Source organism: Neofelis nebulosa, chromosome X (assembly GCF_028018385.1).
Source record: "Neofelis nebulosa isolate mNeoNeb1 chromosome X, mNeoNeb1.pri, whole genome shotgun sequence".
Classification (NCBI taxonomy): Eukaryota; Metazoa; Chordata; class Mammalia; order Carnivora; family Felidae; genus Neofelis; species Neofelis nebulosa.
Genome location: NC_080800.1, coordinates 125,846,352 through 125,865,543, shown reverse-complemented (window position 1 = coordinate 125,865,543; position 19,192 = coordinate 125,846,352). Strand labels below are relative to the sequence as shown.

General features: G+C 41.2%; 1 long non-coding RNA gene across 1 annotated transcript; it reads left to right on the top strand.

The window, feature by feature from the left end:
- Positions 1-12,658: 12,658 nt before the first annotated feature.
- Positions 12,659-18,118, top strand: LOC131502853 (uncharacterized). The gene is made up of 3 exons (XR_009257221.1): positions 12,659-14,605; positions 14,901-15,037; positions 16,531-18,118. It is a non-coding gene; the product is annotated as an uncharacterized LOC131502853 (long non-coding RNA).
- The last annotated feature ends 1,074 nt before the right edge of the window (positions 18,119-19,192 follow it).

Here is a 19,192-nt window from a genome sequence, read left to right as displayed (position 1 = left end):
GTGGACTGGAAGAATTAATATTCTTAAAATGTCCAAACTACCCAAAGCAATCTAAAGATTCAATGCAATCCCTATCAAAACTACCAATGAATGTCATTTTTCACAGAGCTAGAACAAAGAATCCTAAAATTTGTATGGAATTACAAAAGATCCCAAATAGCCAAAGCAATCTTGAGAAAGAAGAACAAAACTGGAAGTATTGTGCTCCCAGATTTCAAGTTGTACTGCAAAGTTGTAGGAATCAAAACAGTGTGATACTGGCACAAAAACAGAAACATATATCAATAAAACAGAATGGAGAGCCCATAAGTAAACCCACACTTGTATGGTCAATTAATCTACAACAAAAGAGACAAGAATATACAATGGAGAAAAGACAGTCTCTTCAATAAATGGTGCTGGGAAAACTGGACAGCTACATGCAAAAGAATGAAACTGGACCATTTTCTTTTACCATATACAAAAGTAAACTCAAAATTGATTGAAGACTTCAATGCAAGACCTGAATCTATAAAAATCCTAGAAGAAAACAGGCAGTAAGCTCTTTGACATTGGTCTTAGTGATTTTTTGTATCTGTCTCCTCAGACGAGGACGACAACAACAACAACAACAACAACAACAACAAAACAAGTTGGACTACGTCAGACTAAAAAACTTTTGCAGAGCAGAGGAAACCACCAACAGAACAAAAAGACAACCTACTGAAGGGGAGAAGATATTTACAACTGATATACCCAATAAGGGGTTAACATCCAAAACATATAAAGAAGCCATAAAACTCAATATCCAAAAAACAAACAAAACAAAACAAACAAACAAACAAACAAACAAACAAACACAAAAACCCACCACCAGTCTGATTAAAAAATGGGCAGAGGTCCCGAGTAGACATTTTTTTTCCAAAGAAGAGATATAGGTGGCCAACAGGCACACGAAAAGATGTTCAACATAAATAACTGTCAGGGAAATGCAAATCAAAACCACAATGAGGTAACACCTCACACCTGTCAGAATGATTACTGTCAAAAAGACAAGAAATAACCTGTGTCTGAGAGGATGTGGGGGAAAGGGAAGCCTTGTGCACTGTTTTTCTGTGTGGTTTGATTTTTTGTTTGTTTGTTTTGGGGGGAGTTGTAGGTTTTCTTTGGAGTTTTGGGGAAAACCTTTTATTTTATTTTTATTTTTTTAAATTAAAGTATAGTTGACACACAATGTTACATTACTTTCAGGTGTACAACATGGTGACTCAACTCTATCCTTTACGCTATAGTCACCACAAGTATAGCTACCATCTACCACCATACAATACTATTACAGTCTCATTGAGTATCTACCCCATGCTGTGCCGTTTATTCCCACGACTTACTCATTCCACAACCGGAAGCCGGTATCTCCCACTCGCCTTCACCCATTTTGCCTATACCCCCGCCTCCCTCCCCTCTGGCAACCATCAGTTTGTGCTCCGTATTTGCAGGTCTGATTCTGCTTTTTGTTTGTTTGGTTGGTTGGTTTGTTTTTTTTATTTTATTTAAAATTTTTTTTTAATGTTTATTTAGTTTTGAGACAGAGAGAGACAGAGCATGAATGGGGGAGGGTCAGAGAGAGAGAGAGAGAGACACAGAATCTGAAGCAGGCTCCAGGCTGTGAGCTGTCAGCACAGAGCCCGACATGGGGCTCGAACTCACGGACCTCAAGATCATGACCTGAGCCGAAGTCAGATGCTTAACCGACTGAGCCACCCAGGTGCCCCTGTTTTGCTGTTTAGATTCCACATGTGAGTGAAAGCCACGTGGTGTTTGTGTTTCTCAGCCTGACTTATTTCACTTAACATAATACCCTCTAGGTCCATCCATGTTGTCACAAATGGCACGCTCTCATCCTTTTTATGGGTGTGTAATATTCCATTGTGTATATGTGTGTGTGTGAATAATTGTGTTAATATGCAGATACACACACACACACACACACACACACACTACATCTTCCTTATTCATTCGTCTATCAATGGATACTTAGGTTGCCTCCATATCTTGGCTATTGTAAATAATGCTGCAATAAACATAGGGGCACACATATCTTTTCAAATTAGTTTCTTCTTTTTCCTTGGGTAAACACCCAGTAGTGGAATTATTGCATCATATGGTAGTTCTATTTTTAATACCCTTGCGCACTGTTGGTGGGAATGCAAATTGGTGCAGCCACTATGGAATACAGCATGGAGTTTCCTCAAAAAAAATAATAATAGAAATACCATATGACCCAGCAATTCCACTTCTGGGCATTAATCAAAACATAAGAAATAAATACGCAAATTCAAAAAGGCATATGTTCATCAGAGCTTTATTTACAATAGCCAAGATATGGAAGCCACCTAAGTGCCCATCGATAGATAAATGGATAAAGAAGATATGGTAATGAAATGTTACTCAGCCACACAAAGAAAAGACATCTTGCCGTTTGCGACAACATGGATGGACCTAGAGGGTATCATGCTAAGTGAGATAAGTCAGACAGGGAAAGATGAATAGCGTATGACTTCACTTACATGTGGAATCTAAAAATACAAAATAAAACAAAACCAACAAAACAAAATAGAAACAGACTCATAGATGCAGAGGACAAACTGATGGTTGCCAGAGGGGAGGGGAGTGAAGGGAGTATGGATGAAATAGGTGAAGAGGTACAAACTTCCAGTTATAAAATAAATACGACAACGGGGACTTAATGTACAGCATAGGGAATATAGTGAATGATATCGTAACGACTTTGTATGGTGACAGATGGTAACTAGACTTAGTGTGGTGACCATTTTGTAATGTATACAAGTGTCAAATCACTATGTTGTACACCTGAAACTGATATAATATTGTATGTCAATTATTCTCCATTAAAAAAAAAAAAAAACCAAAATCAGAAAAGAAAAAAAAAAAGAGGATGGGAGCAAAAAATGATTTAATGTGCTATGTGATCTCATTCTTTGAATTCCTTCCATGAGGTGAGGTCAGCCAACAATCGCACAACAATGTCTCATCATCAGTTAAGGACCTATCAATCAGCTGACAACTCAAGTAAGTCCCTTTGGAAACCACCTGGCCTGCAAAAGGATTGGTCCTCCACTCATTACAGTCCTTTGTTTCACAATTTCTGAGACATACCAAAAAGCCCTTGCAAAGACATGGCTATAAATTCTCTTACTCTTTTACTTAGAACTACTCTGTTTCGCGGTGTCTGGGTGGCTCAGATGGTTAAACATCTGACTCTCGATTTCAGCTTGGGTCACGATCTCAAAGTTTGTCGGTTCCAGCCCCAAGGTGGGCTCTGCGCTGACAGTGCGGAGCCTGCTTGGGATTCTGTCTCTCTCTCGCTCTCTCTCTCTGCCCCTTCCCTGCTCACGTGTGCTCTCTCTCTCTCTCTCTCTCAAAATAAATATAAACTTTAAATAAAAAAAAGAAGAAGAGGGGTCCCTGGGTGGCTCGGTCGCTTGTCAACCGGCTCTTGATTTAGGCTCAGGTCATGATCTCACGGTTAGGTTTGTGAGATAGGGCTCTGGGCTGCCAGCAGGGAGCCTGCTTGGGATTCTCTCTGTCCCTCTGCCACCCCACCCCCAACCCCACACACGCATAGTGCTCTCTCTGTCTCTCTCAAAGTAAATAAATAAACATTTTAAAAAAGAAAAAAAAAAGAAAAAAAATTTCTGTTTCATCTGATTTGCTCAGAAAAGTCTGGGCACACTGAAAATTAACTTAAATACAGTTTTGACAATAATTAATTCTTGATAAAAATGTTCTTACCTTATGCATATTTTCCACATATTGTTGCTGAAACTTTAAAGTTGCAGATCTAGCTCATTCAATATATGGGAAATATATGCCATGGAACTTTGTTGGGGAAAGCCCTCATCATTGTCACACCAACGAGGCAAGTCAGCCTTAATTTCTGTCAGAACAGTCTGACTTTTTTTAGGCAATTTGAATAATTGCATTAATATGCATTTGGAAACATATCTTTTATTATTTATTTATTTATTTATTTATTTTTCAATATATGAAATTTATTGTCAAATTGGAAACCCATGGGGGAGGGGAAGAAAAAAAAAAGAGGTTAGAGTGGAAGAGAGCCAAAGCATAAGAGACTCTTAAAAACTGAGAACAAACTGAGGGTTGATGGGGGGTGGGAGGGAGGGGAGGGTGGGTGGTGGGTATTGAGGAGGGCACCTGTTGGGATGAGCACTGGGTGTTGTATGGAAACCAATTTGACAATAAACTTCACATATTGAAAAAAAATTGGTTTCCATACAACACCCAGTGCTCATCCCAACAGGTGCCCTCCTCAATACCCATCACCCACCCTCCCCTCCCACCCAACCCCCATCAACCCTCAGTTTTGGAAGAACAACTTTTAAACCACTAAGAAATACATGATAGGATACTTCTTTGAATATAGATATTACTAGAGTCTTCAATATCGAGATTTAAATACTACAGAGGTAACATACTTTATCCATTTTATAATCGCTTGTAAAACTGGGTAATAAGGCTGTTTCTCATCACCTAGTGTATGATAAACCTATGTGAACTATAACTAAAATTTTTAAGTTTATTTATTTATTCTGAGGGAGAGAGCAAGCGGGGAAGGGGCAGAGAGAGAGAGGGAGAGATAGAATCCCAAGGAGGTTGCACACTGGCAGCGCAGAGCCTGACATGAGGCTCAAACTCACCAACTGTGAGATCATGACCCCAGGCAAAATCAAGAGTTGGACGCTTAACATACTGAGCCACCCAGGCACCCGTGTAACTAAAATTTTATGTTATCAAATAAGGCATTATAACGGAAAGCATGACATGCATCCTTGTGTGTTTTTCATGCTAGTGTTGTCCTTTGGGAATAAATACATCACAGTCATGTGAATCTCAGAAATAATTTCATTAATTATATTAGGCATTATGGGCAACCTTTCCTCATGTCATTAAGAAAGAGAAATGGAAGGGGAAAGTGGGTGATGGGCATTGAGGAGGGCACCTGTTGGGATGAGCACTGGGTGTTGTATGGAAACCAATTTGACAATAAATTTCATTAAAAAAAAAAGAGAAATGGATATACTGCTAAATTTAATCAGTCTGTTAGCTGGCCTTTTGTTTTATAAAAGGAAGTGGAAAACATAAAACATTTTGTCAGTGAAATAGGTAATGATAATTGGAACACTTCTCGATTCAATTTGGTAAAAATAGTTTTTAACTATTTTACAAAGTTAATTTATCTCAAAATCTTGTAAACTTTTTATTTGTTGATATTATTCAGTGTATCTTGAATGTTGGTAGCATTAGAAAATATTCCAGATGTAAAACAATAAAGTAAAATTAAATTAAATTAAATTAAATTAAATTAAATTAAATATTGTCCAGATAATCACAAAATGATGATTATTCTAACCTGATTCAGTTATTTGATTGTAGTTTTCCCTAGCTATTTACGTGTTCTAGGCAAAAGTTTCAAGAATAACTGGCAAAATAATTGTTATGGGGAAAAATAAAAGTCTGTATTTAAGAAAATATAAATTAAGTAATAATATTATGGCGCATTAGATGTCAAATCACTCCCATGCTCTAGCATACAATATATCTGAAATCGTAATATCTCAACATAGGCTAAAATACTGATGTTTTTGAACCATGCCTCATTTCCAGCAGAAATTAGTGTGTGTACGGTAGGAAAATTCAAGTCTTAAGGAATTTCTTGATGCTTTCATTAACTCACTGATGGAAGGTTTTTCCAAACTAATGACTGGTGGTGTTCCTTTATTTTGCCAACCCACTGGAGTTTTTAACTCCTGGGATTGTATAGTTCAGTTGTCAGTGTAAGTATTTCGGGATGAATAATGAGTATACTTTCCTTTGTAAAGTAAGTACACGAAATGTGATTGTGGAGATGGAGAGAGTGCATGACCAAAGTGTCAGGCTCTTAAGCACCTGAATGTGGAAATTAAAGATAGCCTCACCCACCCAACCCTTGGAAAGTGTGCACATCCCCAGGGGCACATGAACCCCATTTTTGTACGCCACTCGGTTGGACTATGGTGGTAGGTAAAGAAGTGGAGGAAAGTAAACAATTTTGAAAATAGTTTGAAGGTAGATTGGATAATGTTTAGGGTTGTTGAAGGAGATTATTGATGTAACTGGTATTTGTCCTGTTGCATCCACACAACTCCTGAAACAGAATGCTACGGGCAGCAGTGACAGTCACAACAAAGTCTATTACAATGAGAGGCAAGGCCGACTGATCGGGACCAACACTCTTGATAAGAGTGTGGCTCCAAACAGCCGGGGTACAGAGTTTTTAAAGCCGATCACATCGTTTTATCATTATCTGGGAACAGAACAGAGAAACAGTTCCCAGATGAGTTAGAAACAGTTATTGAATGAGGTGATTATTTTAGACTTTCTGCCGCTAAGTTGCAACCAGTGGATCTCCTTGGCCTTGTCTCTGACGCTCTTTTTTTTGAGCTTTTGTTTCCTTCATTGGTAAAGCCTGATTCACAAGAGTATGAAGTATGATTTACAAGAGTAAAAGCAAGGCTGTTATCTTTTGACCTTCAGTGTCAGAACAAAGTTGTTATTTTTCAAGCTAAGCGTTAGCCTTACACTACAATTTAACCCTTACAGTCCTTCACCTTTGTCTGGCTAAATTGTGTTGTTCCTTATAGTAGTGCTTTGATACATGAAGGTGGCCCATAGACCCAGAATCGAATTGGGCTCTGCGGAGGTGAGATCTGGGTATCTCAGGCATTTTTCTGGCTGAAAGTTACCTACTGGGTCCCACCTCTACTGCTACTGTAGGCTAAGGGTTGGCTACCCTTTTCAGTAGTTTCCTGCACCCTTGCACCTAGACTCACTGCGCTGTAATTGCTGAACTCCCCAAGGGTGCGGCCTGTGCCTGTCTGGGTTCTCTGTTCTCCTGAGCCTGGGCTAGTGCCTCCCTACTGGGCTAGTGCCTCGCCCACAAAAGGCACTCAGAATTAATCTTCAGGACCTCACTCTGTCCCCTGCAGTCTGCTGGAGCACCAAGTGCCTGTCCTGTAACCACACTGGTGCCTTTCCTGCCAGGACACCCATGGCTGCAGGTGTGTTAGCAGGCAGCTGGGCTGAAGGAGCCGCCAGACGGCTGGGCACTAGCTCATCCCCGAGATTCTCGTCCTCAAGGACCTTGCAGCTGACGCAGCTGCCAAGGTTGTGGCCTCCAAGCTAGCCACCTGTGGAGGGGCGGTGCTCATGTCGACCCCGCCTGCGTCTGGGCTGCGGACTACAACTCCCAAGATCATTCGGGAGGGCGGGACCGCCTCCGTCTGTCCTGGAGGCTAGAGATGGCTAAAAGCGCGATCTTAGGAGTGTACATCTGAGAGGCAGCAACTGCGGAAACGCGGCTGCGGGCCCAGGAGCAGCTCGGGAGGCGGCTGTGGCTGCAGCTGCAGAGTGGAGCGCAAGCGCCCTGTGTGCCTGTGGAAGGCTTGGTGGCCTTCCCGAGGCTGCGGTTTTGCCGTCGTTGAGTGAGTTTGATAGCTTGTGAGGCTAAGTTACTGTCGTGGCGGCCGTGCCTTGGAGCATATGATGGCTGGATGAGAGCTTGCTGGAGGAGATCGGCGAGTCTTGGCGCTGGAGGTAAGCTGGCGCAAGGACCAAATGCACTCTGTGACTGCAGCTGCACACGGGAGCGTCCCTCCGCCCCAAATCTTGGAACCTAAATGGCTTGGTGTTGGAGCCCTAGCTGGAAGGCGTGGTGTAGAGCCACTGCTCATATGGGAAGAGTGACGTGGAGGAACCAACTCAGATAGTGGGGGCAGAGAGGAGAGCCCCTCGGGCTGCAACTGAAGGAGTGGATCAGCCCTTACCCAGACTGAGGGAGGGGAAAACCGATGCTTGGGGTTGGGAGATGTGAAGGACTGCAAGACTGGATGTTTGGTGCAGAGAAAGCATCGGTTGCCTTGAAGATGTCAAAGCCGCCACCGTTCCGTAGGGGACGGTGCTGTCCAGTAGAAACATAATGCGAGGTACATGTGTGCCCTATGGGAAGTTAAAAGAAACTGGTGAAATTAACTTTAACAATGTGTTTTATTTAACCCAACATATCCAAAAGTATTATCATTTCAATGTGTGATCAATATAATAAGTTATCAGTGAAATATTTTACACTTTTTTTCTTCACTAAGTCTTCAAAATCCAGCGTGTATTTGACCTGTACAGCACACCTCAACTCACACCCAGCACATTTCAAGTGTCCATAGCCACATGACTGCATGGCTGCCCCATTGGACAGTGCAGCCCAATGGAGCTGGGTATAGAGGGGTAGCTCAGATGTCACCTATTTCCTGGTGGTGCAAATCCTGCCTTGCCAAGGTTTCTGCTATTTAGGCTTTCAGTCGTTCCTTTTATTTCATTCTGGCTTCCGCTTAGCACGGCACTGCCATGTCTCTTATCTCATTTTGAACTCCAGTGCCTGTAAGGCAAGTAGGATAGGTGATAACACTATTTCATGGGTGAGAAGTATCCAATCCAAGGTAAGTTTTTATCTTACCTTGCTGCAGGAAGGGCCAGAGTCTCTCACGGTTTCTTCCTCTTCTTCCAGCACTACCTTCCCAGGACTCTGCTCTTACCCCGAAAGGATGACCCAGAAGAAGAGGGAACAATTGGGCTCCCAACAGTCTGTTTAGAGGTGAGCTGGGATTTCTTTTTCCTCTCTGAAAGGCCCCCTCAGTTCTTAGGGAGAGAGGGTATTATCGTCCCTGCCCTGCAGTGTCTCTGCCAAGCCAGTTTCCTTCAGGAGCTTGAGCCTCAGACTCCTCATAGATTTCCCATCTTGGAAGAAGATGGAACCCATAGGACACCTTTCTTCAGTTTTCTCTTCTCCACCTGCCATTTAATCATTCATCACACCTTTTGAGATCTACTGTGTGCCTCAACGTTCTCTACTATGTGGGACCCAGTCCCTAGCATGAGGGAACTTAGGGACTGTTGGGGGAGAGAGAACAGGACAAGATCTGAGTATGAAATGATGAAATAATAAGAAACTGCATGATTAACTACCCATATCAGAAGTTTAAACAGGAAGTACTCTGGGGAAAAACAGAAGGAGAAATTTAAGCTGCATTTGGAGATGTAGAAATGACGGGGTGTTTCCAGGCTAGAGGAGAGTATGACAAAGGCTCAGAGACAGAAACGAACAGATTTTCCAAGGACTAATGAGAAGATAGGCTGGAGTAGAAGGTGTGTGAGGGCATAAATCAAAGTTTATAGGTAAGAAGAAACGCAGGTGGTGTTTACACTCTTGTAAAAACATTACCGTGACAAAATATATATAACACAGAAGTTACCATTCTAACCATTGTTATGTGTATAGCTCAGTTACATTGAGCACATCCACATTGTTGTGCGGCCACCACCACTGTCCATCCCCAGAACTTTTTCATCCTCCCAAACTCTGTGTCTCTATTAAACATTAACTCCGCATCTCAGTAACCACCGTTTGACTCTCTGTCTCTATGACCTTGCTCTAGTGAGTGGAATCTATAGTATGTGTCCTTTTGTGTCTGGTTTCTTTCATTAGGCATAATGTCCTCCAGGTTGGTGTGTATATTGTCGGTAGTCAGCTTCGCTGGGCCTTACTGCGTGTGCATCAGGAAGCTGGGAAACATTTAGTATTTTAGGGCAAGTCTATAGGGTGTTTAGAGGAGGGAAGACCCAAAGTGACCTGATGTGGTTTTGTGTGTGTATGCGGGGTTTTGTTTGTTTGTTTGTTTTTGTTTTGTTTTGTTTTGTTTTTTTGTTTTAGCTCAGAAGGCTGTCACAATCACAGCCCTTATTACCTAAATGAGAAGCCATTAGCGGGCCTCAGGAAGCCCTCCAAGAATCCATCGTTTTACACATAAGAAGGGTTTCAAAGATCTAATTTCCAGGCCATTGGCAATGTGTAAAAGAGAAAAGGCCCCCACTTTTTCCTGGGCAGTTGCCTCAAGTAGTCAGTCATGGATTCCTGAAGGGTTTCCTGTAGTCAACTAACGAGGCACAACCTGGTCAGGCAGAGACCTGGAGGAAATGGCTGCTTTTTGGTGCCAGCTAGTTGTTTTTGACTGGATGCAAGAAAACAGGCAGAAGAGAGTTTAGTCTTTTACTGTTGTATTAGCCACAATAAAGAAGGTGTTTATTCCCTGTGATTTTAGGTCAATTTTCAAATCAAGAAGTTTAGGTCAATTTTCAAAGTAGCAGGTTTTTTTTAATTTCACGTTGCATATAAATTCAGATCTACAAATCTAATATCAGTGCAACTCTTCTCAAGACCAGGGAAGTGGATTTAGAGCCAAAAATAAATGAATAGATTTCAAGTTTTGTTTATATCCATTTCTTGTGTTGGACATGTAAATTGGCACAAGGTTTTCAGAGACTCTGAGATCTAAATAAGACTATTGCTTTCCATACTTTAGGCTTATTTGTTAAACATGATTTACATACCTGAGACACAGAATTTGAGAGAGAAGCAGCTTAAAGGAATCAGCTCTTTCACAGATACGAGAGTAAACAGGGTTCAGTTGCATTTTCTAGTCAGAGCATAAACCTTTGTAGTCTTTATTGTCCCCATTATATAAAACTGTATTGTTTGCCTTTAGAATGTGATGTGAACATTGGGCTGTGTGGTATAAACATATTAGCTGATATCAACCTTGCAGCACCAACCATAGTCTTTCCTTCTTGGGACTGGTTTGTTTGGGGGCACAGGGACTGACACCTGCTCTGTTTGCCTGTGGGGTAGTGAACTTGCTGAATCCTGGCCTGCTTGCTCATCTGCCCTGTCAGCCCCTGTAGAAATGCCTGTGACTCAACAATGCAGACTCTGACAAAGTCACCTCCTCTAGAAGCTTCACTTTGCAAACTCGTTTCCCTCTGGGAACACTAACATCCAGATTCTCTCCTGCCCTGTTGGCAAGGCACATAAATCCCTTCAGGGGCTCAGCTGTCTGAACCAAGATCTGTGGCCTCTGGCTGCTTCTCAGGGAACTGTCCAGATATTTTCATTCCCTGACTTGTAAAAAGTTGATATAGAGTTAAATTATTGCTGTTTTTACATTTCAAGATCTTTCTGTATAGTGTTTTAAAAATCTTGCTTTAATAATTTTATTTTATTTTATGTTCATTTTTGAGAGAGAGGGAGAGAGAGAGAACACGCAGGCAGAGGGGCAGAGAGAGAGGGAGACAGAGGATCTGAAGCAGGCTCTGCACTGTCAACGCAAAGTCTGATGTGGGGCTCAAACGCACCAACCTTGAGACCATGACCTGAGCTGATTTCCGACACTTAACAGGCTGAGCCACCCAGGTGCCCCTATTATTTTATCTTTTAAAAAATTACTTGAAAAATTATAACAATCGCCTTTTGAGACTTTTAATCCTAATACTTAAATTTGTTAAACTTTCAGATCACATTAATGGTTATGGAAGGGGGGGTACATCTAGGAATCCATCAAACTAATTCCTTCTTCATTTACAGTCAAAAGAAATTGCTTTAATGTTATTATAACAACATTAAGAAAAACTACCAGAAGTCATCAGGAAAGCACCCATGATCTCACTGTTCAATGTGATTAACTTTTGTCTGTGTTCCCTTTCAGGTTGCTCAGAAGTATACATAGGCACTTCTTAGCTCTGTCACTTGCATGCTAGGTGCTAAGCAAGTTCTAGAACCACTCTGAATGTATTTCTGTTGTGAAAGGATATAAGAGGTATATACCTCACAGGGTTGTTGTGAAGGTTTCACAGCCTACTATATGTAACTTCTGACCATGGTGCCTAGCATGTGTAGATACTCAACAAATATTATTTTCATTCCTGCTTCCTCTTATTCTTAGAAACTTCTGCTATTCCCAAAGGAATAACAGGCTCCTTGGGAATTCACCACTCCCCCACTCTCAAGAATATGGCCCTGGTAACTGTGCAACAGAACCAGTGTGTTCTCAGGTACCAAGTCATGTACCATTTCTAGATATTGGTGGCCATTCCAGGCCCCAAGTATGGTCACATTATCTCTTGTCTAGGAGTTGTCTGACTTCCATCCATTTTCCTGTACTCCCAAAGCCTTTCCATTCTGGTACCTGACCCCCCTTTTATAGTCTTTGTTTGTGTCTCTGGAGCACAAGACCTCCTGCTCCTTCTAGATGTTGTGACGTGCTTTAGGCCATTCCCTCCTACTTTTTACTCAAAACTCTTCCCTTCCATGATGGCATCTGTGGTAAATCCAGCCCACTGTGCTCTTTCACTTGAATAATTGTCCCCAAAGCAGATTCTTTACCTTAAAGCTTTCCTGTCATTTGGTACACTATTGCTTGCTGGGTTTTTTAATCATTAAACAAGATATTAAAGCAACACTAACATATCTTTTCTTGTAAAAGAAAAGAAACTGTTTATAGCTCTATTACTCAACAAGACTTATTTCAAATTTGTGTATTTCCTTCTAATCTTTGTCCATTTGTACATCTATTTTGTTATATCATATCACCTTTTCCACTTATGCATGTAAAGAGGTTCTAGATGTTTTATAATTTTTTAAAGTTTTATTTATTTTGAGAGAGAGAGAGAGAGAGAGCGATCAGGAGAGGGGCAGAGAGAGAGAGAGAGAGAGAGCGATCAGGAGAGGGGCAGAGAGAGAGTGAGAGAGAGAGAATCCCAAGCAGGCTCCATACTATCAGCACGGAGCCTGACACGGGGCTTGAACTCACGAACCGTGAGACCATGACCTGAGCCAAAATCAAGAGTTGTACACCTAACCAATTGAGCCTCCTAGACCCCCCAAGATGTTTTAAATCCCCAAGGAGACAGTGAGGATATTTTTAAGACCAGATGGTAATTACCTTTGAACTTGAATGTGTTTGAAAGCAACTACAAAAGCATTGGAAACATAAAAGAGCATAGTAACATATGTATTCGGAGAACAGTGAAAAGGACAGTTTTCCTGGAGTATGGAGTCTATGTGGGCAGGAGTTGGAGTAGATGAGGACAGACAGGTAGGTCAGGTCCAGGTTGGTAAAGGTCTGGAATATCACCTGAAGGAATGTGTTTTCATCTTTGAAGGAGTGCTTGCAGAGGATTTTTAAAAATAAATGTGCTGGGCCTAGGTTTGCTTTTCAGAATGGCCACTCTGGTGTAGACAATGGAATGGTAGAACATGAGATTAGAGGTGGCAGTCAATCCAGTTCTAAAACAATCACAGTAATCCAGCAGAAGGCTGTGGCAGTGGGGATGCCTCCCTACAAAGCAATGGCAGTTGAAGGGGCTTGAACTACTGTTGTAAGGATTTCTGGTGCCATGGGCCAAATGTGGGAACTGTCCCCTACAAGTCTTACCCTCCCTTAAAGACCACCTCCTTCATAAATCCACTCTCAATCCATTATCACTACCCCCACCATACCCCACCCCCATCTCTCTTCCTTCTCTGTGGCTCCAGCAGGCTGTATGCTCTCTACAATAAAACTAATCATTTGACTTTGTAATCAGGGCATTCATTCTCAAATTGTTTTTTTTTCTTCTTATATCCATTCATATTTTTTAAATTGAGATTCAAGTTAGTTAACATATAGTGTAGTATTGGTTTCAGGAGTAGAATATAGTGATTCATCACTTATATATAACACCCAGTGCTCACCCCAACAAGTGCCCTCCTTAATGCCCATCACCCATCTAGCCCATCCAGCCTCCCACCTCCCCACTATCAACCCTCAGTTTTTTCTTTGTATTTAAGGGTCTTTTACGGTTTGCCTCCCTCTCTGCTTTTATCTTATTTTTGCTTCCCTTCCTCTATATTCATCTATTGTGCTTCTTAAATTCCACATATGAGTGAAATGATGATATTTGTCTTTCTCAGATTGACTTACTTAGTTTAGCATAATACACTCTAGTTCCATCCACATTGTTGCAAATGGCAAGATTTAATTCTTTTTCATCACTGAGTAATATTACATTGTGTGTGTGTGTGTGTGTGTGTGTGTGTGTATCCATTCATCATCAGTTGATGGACATTTGGGCTCTTTCCATACTTTGGCTATTGTTATAGCATTGCTATAAATATTGGGGTGCATGTGCTCCTTCATATCAGTATTTTTAACTCCTTTGGATAAATACCTGGTAGTGCAATTGCTGGGTCATAGGGTAGTTCTATTTTTGAACTTTTTGAGGAACCTCCATACTGTTCTCCAGAGTGGCTGCACCAGTTTGCATTCCCACCAACAGTGCAAAAGGTGCTGGGAAAACTGGACAGTAGCATGCAGAAGAATGAAATTGGACCACTTTCTACACCATACACAAAAATAAATTCAAAATGGGTGAAAGACCTAAATGTAATATAGGAAGCCATCAGAATTCTGGAGGAGAAAACAGTCAGCAACTTCTTTGACCTCGGCTACAGCAACTTCTTACTAGACATGTCTCTGGAGGCAAAGGAAACAAAAGCAGAAATGAACTACTGGGACCTCATCAAGATAAAAAGCTTCTGCACAGCAGAGGAAACAATCAGAAAAACTAAAAGGCAACTGGCCAAATGGCAGAAGATATTTGCAAATGACATTTTGGATAAAGGGTTAGTATCCAAAATCTATAAAGAACTTATCAAACTCAACACCCCAAAATCAAATTGTTTTAATTATTCTCCTGACAATTATTTATTGAGCAGGCAGAGATCTGGGGCTGGAAGGGATTAGAATTGGGAGTCCTCAGCATATACCAAGGGGCAAATCAAGCCAGTTCCTTGCTACTGAATTTCCTATCTCCACCATGCCCAACATGTAGGGGCTCATTGGAATCTGCTTTAAGTGTTTTCTTCCCGATTAAATGACTTTCTTCTTGAGAGATATGTGTCCACTCTTTTTTTGTAGTTTCCATGGAGTAAAACACTCAGCTAGACATATACTAGGTGCTCAGTAGGCATCGGACTTGGAGCCGAGGAGACCTTCCTGTCCATCTTCTCTTCCTACAATGCTACCAACTCCAGCCTTCCCCAAGGAGGCTCATGGTAAGTAGGAATGGTTTGGGTCTTTTAGGAGTCTGTAATATTCACAGATGTGCCCTCAGACTTTTGTCAAGAGGGTGGTAGTTAGCTGGCCCCTGCTCAGCAGGATGTGGGTAAGGATGGGACACCAGCGAAGTACAAGACCCTGATCTCCCTCGGTAAGGACAGCATTCCTTCTCTGGACCCTATGAGCTGGGGCTGGAGAGCCAGGGCTCTGATTTGTGTTTCCTATGGAGCCAGAAACAGATCGTTTCTGTTTCTGTTTTCTGTTGCAAGACCAGTGACAAATGGAGTTGTTGATAAACTTCCTTATGGTGCTCAGGGACTTTGGTCTCTCTGTCCTCTGATCTTCTAGGTCGGGGGTTTTCCTATCACATTCCATTGGAGATTACCAAATTTCCATTCTATCTGGGAAGGCAAAGCTAGTTGTTCCTTGCAGCTGAGAGTTTCCCACTCCTGCCCCCATACCCATCCTCCTTCCTTTCCTCCTGTCCTTCTTGGAAGTCACATTGGACCCTGTGGAGATATTCTTGGTACCACTGTGTGGTGTCCTAGAGTACCTTTTCCCCCTGGAAGCCAAGTGATTGGGATGGATCTGTGGGACACCATTGTGACCCTAGCACAAATATCTAAGTCCCCTTTATTTTTCAAAAACCAGGGATTCCAATTCCCAAACCAGACATGATTTCCCAGTTAGAACAGCAGAGGAATCATGGATGCTTAAAGGAGAAGGGCCATGAAGCCTCTGTCCAGGTGAGTGAGTGAAAGCCAAGTAAGTTGATATCCTTCTGGTTAGCAAAAGCGTGCAAGGCCTTTTTCACTTTCTGGTAGTGAGAGCAGTTTTATGTTTATTTTGTATCCCCCATGGGAGGTACTCATACCTGATCCATTCAGAGAAAGTGAAAACTGACCATTTGGAGACCCTGGATTGAAATAAGGTTTGCAATTCTAGCTCTGAGAAGAAAAATGAACATTTTAAGAATTCTAAATGCTGTGTGGTGTTTTTGTTGGCCTCTGCTACCTACTCACATTCAGCATTCATAATTCTGTGTGAGGTGTTCCCAATTGCATTCTCCTTCACAGGACGTTTACATTCCAGTCAAAAGAATAGTGGGTTTAATAATGGCAAGTTGAGGGGCGCCTGGGTGGCTCAGTTGGTTGAGCGTCCGACTTCGACTCAGGTCACGATCTCACAGTTTGTGAGTTCGAGCCCTGTGTCAGGCTCTGTGCTGACAGCTTGGAGCCCAGAGCCTGCTTTGGATTCCGTGTCTCCCTCTCTCTCCCTGCCCCTCCTTCACTCACACTCTCTCTCTCTCTCTCTCTCTCTCTCTCTCTCTCTCAAAAATAAATAAACATTAAAATTTTTTTTTTAATTAATGGCAAGTTGACCCCAAAGAAAGGGTGGAAGTAGGGTGACAACGAAAACTATTTGTTGCATTTTGTGTTTTTTTAAAAGACATTCATTCATTTAACAAATAGATTTTTTTTTAACCCAGATTGGCCTATGACAAAGGTAATATGTGCTCAAAAAAATTGAGAGAGACATCCAGAAGAAAACACAAATGTCTTGAAATCCTAACTCCCAGAGCCAATCACCGTCAACCTTTGTATAAGCATTCTTCTGATCCCTTTCTTCCCACACAACTACTTGTGGAGATGTGGCTACTCTGAGGTACATGCTGTGATCCTTTACCTGCCATTTGGCCTTCATAGTGTGTTGTGGACAGCTCTTCGTGTCATTGCATATATACGTGTAGCTGGGTATTCATCCCCTTCAGTGGCTGCATAGCATTGCACTTTACCAGCATGTTATCCTCTATTTACCCCAGTCCACTATTGATAACTGGGTTGTTTCCAGATTTACATTATTCTATGCAACACCAAAGTCAAATAACCTTCTGTTACATCTTTGCAAACTTGTCAGGCTATCTTTTATGGATAAATTCCTCGCAGTGGCATTGATGGAGCAAATGGTGACGTTCAAGTCATCTAAAATATGTTATTTCCTTTAAACTCATGATACTTCTGAATCATTTTTAACTAAATGCCAAATGCAGTGAATTGATCTTAGAAAAGTAATTGACAACATTTTCTAAAAGCTTCCCCAGGCCTGTGAGGAAGATTGATGATACTGGGATGTGGGGTTCCCTTTAACTTCTTCATTTTCACCCAAGTCTCTATTGTTTTTACTTCTTCTGTGCCTCCCTCACAGATTGATGACTTTCCCCATTTTAGAACTGAACCCCTTAGCATTCACCATTTGTATTTTAGGTCGTCTCAAATTAGTACACAGGTAATGGCAACAGATAATAACAATAGCAAACACTTGTATGGCATGTACAGTGTGTCAGGCATGCAGTTGTATGTACTTTTCAAATATAGCTGAGTTCATCTTATAAAAAGTCTTAGGTAGAAATTGCCAACATCTCCATTTCACTGGTGAAGAAACGTAGGCCCTAAAAGACTAAATGATTTGTTCAAATTCAGACAGCAAATATGTGGTTGAGCCAGGAATAAAACCTGTGCAGTTTGGCTCCAGAAGCTTACAGGTTCATCTAAGCCAATGTGCCTTCCCTTGCCAGTTCACAAAGGTGGTAGACACAGGTGCTCCATGCCCTAGCTACTCAACTTCTGTGAGCAGCCAGTCATAATCCCTTCCTCCCCCAGCATCTCAGTTGAATTAAGATGTGGAAGTTACCTGTGTTCATTTGGTAGGATGTAAGCCTCTTCTTGTGTTTGAATGAACCCTCTAGAACTAATACAAGATCCTGCTTTCTACATCTCTCTTTCCCCTCCCTATTGTTCAAGGCCAAGTTCACCATACTCATTCTGGAACAAAAGTCTCTTCTGGTTCTTTATTCAAGGCAGTGGGCAATTTTGCATAGGACCTTGATTCTTTCATGCCGTTCTAGACTTCAGGGCTGGAGGAAACTGGGATTTCTCCCTTCCTTGTTTGTAAATAATGTCTCTTGTTGGCAGAGTTTGTTTTAATCATAAAAGTATGTTGTGTTGGTTGCAGAAAAAAAATTTAACAGACAGAAAAGTATAAAGAAGCAAATAAAATCACTTGTTAGAGGAAAGCACTATTAATGTTTTTAGTGTATTTCCTTCCATTATTTTTTATATACACATGTAAGTATATATGTGCTTATACATTATAACTACAAAAGATTATGGTCATGTATACTGGTTTTTGTTTGATTTTATAATCATAACCAGTTTTACAAATCACTAAAAAATCTTTAGGGGTGCCTTGGTGGTTCAGTCGGTTAAGCGTCCAACTCTTGGTTTCAGTTCAGGTCACAAGGTTTGAGTTCAAGCCCTGCATCAAGCTCTACACTGACAGTGCGGAGCCTGCTTGGGATTTTCTCTCTCTCCTTCTCTCTCTGCTCTTCCCGAGCATTCTCTCTCTCTCAAAAATAAATAAATAAACTCTTAAAAAAAGTTTAAAAAATTCTTCAAAATCATGGTATTTAATGACTAGTTCATCATCTAGATATATAATTACTTTAATCATTTATGTGCTCTGGGAAATTTTAATTTTTTCCCTTTTCACTTACTTACACTGTTATGAATGTCTTTGCATTTAAATGTCTCTCCACAGCTCTGTTTTTTTTTCCCTCTAGAATAACTAGAAGAGGAATTTTCATGGTACTTGATTTGTGTTATGAATTGCTTGTCAAAAAGTTTTCCAGTTTACATTCTTGTAGAAGTATATGAGAATGCATATGTCCCTATACCCTGCCAGCATGTAGTGTAGTTTTTAAAATCCCTGCCAATTTGAAAAGGGGAAAACGGTTTTAATTTTGAACTTTTTTTTTCAAGTGCTTATTGGCCATTTCTTGTTTTATTCCCCTGTTCCCTCAGGCTCCCCTTTTAATGACAGGGGATCTGGCGAACCATAGACCCTTAACCTGGATATTTGGATTCTCTTACTCCTTCTAGTTTCCTCTTTAAAGCATGCCCTTCTGCTTGCACTCTGAAGCCCATCCTAATTTGTCCTCATACCCTTGTCCCCATAATTATTATGTCTTCTCTCCCTTCAGCAACTTCGTCCTTTCCCCTTGAAGTCATGCATTCTCTGCCTTCCATCAGAATCAGAACTTCATACTTACTCCTATTCCCTTTTCTAGTATATGAAGTGTTAAGGAATTTGTC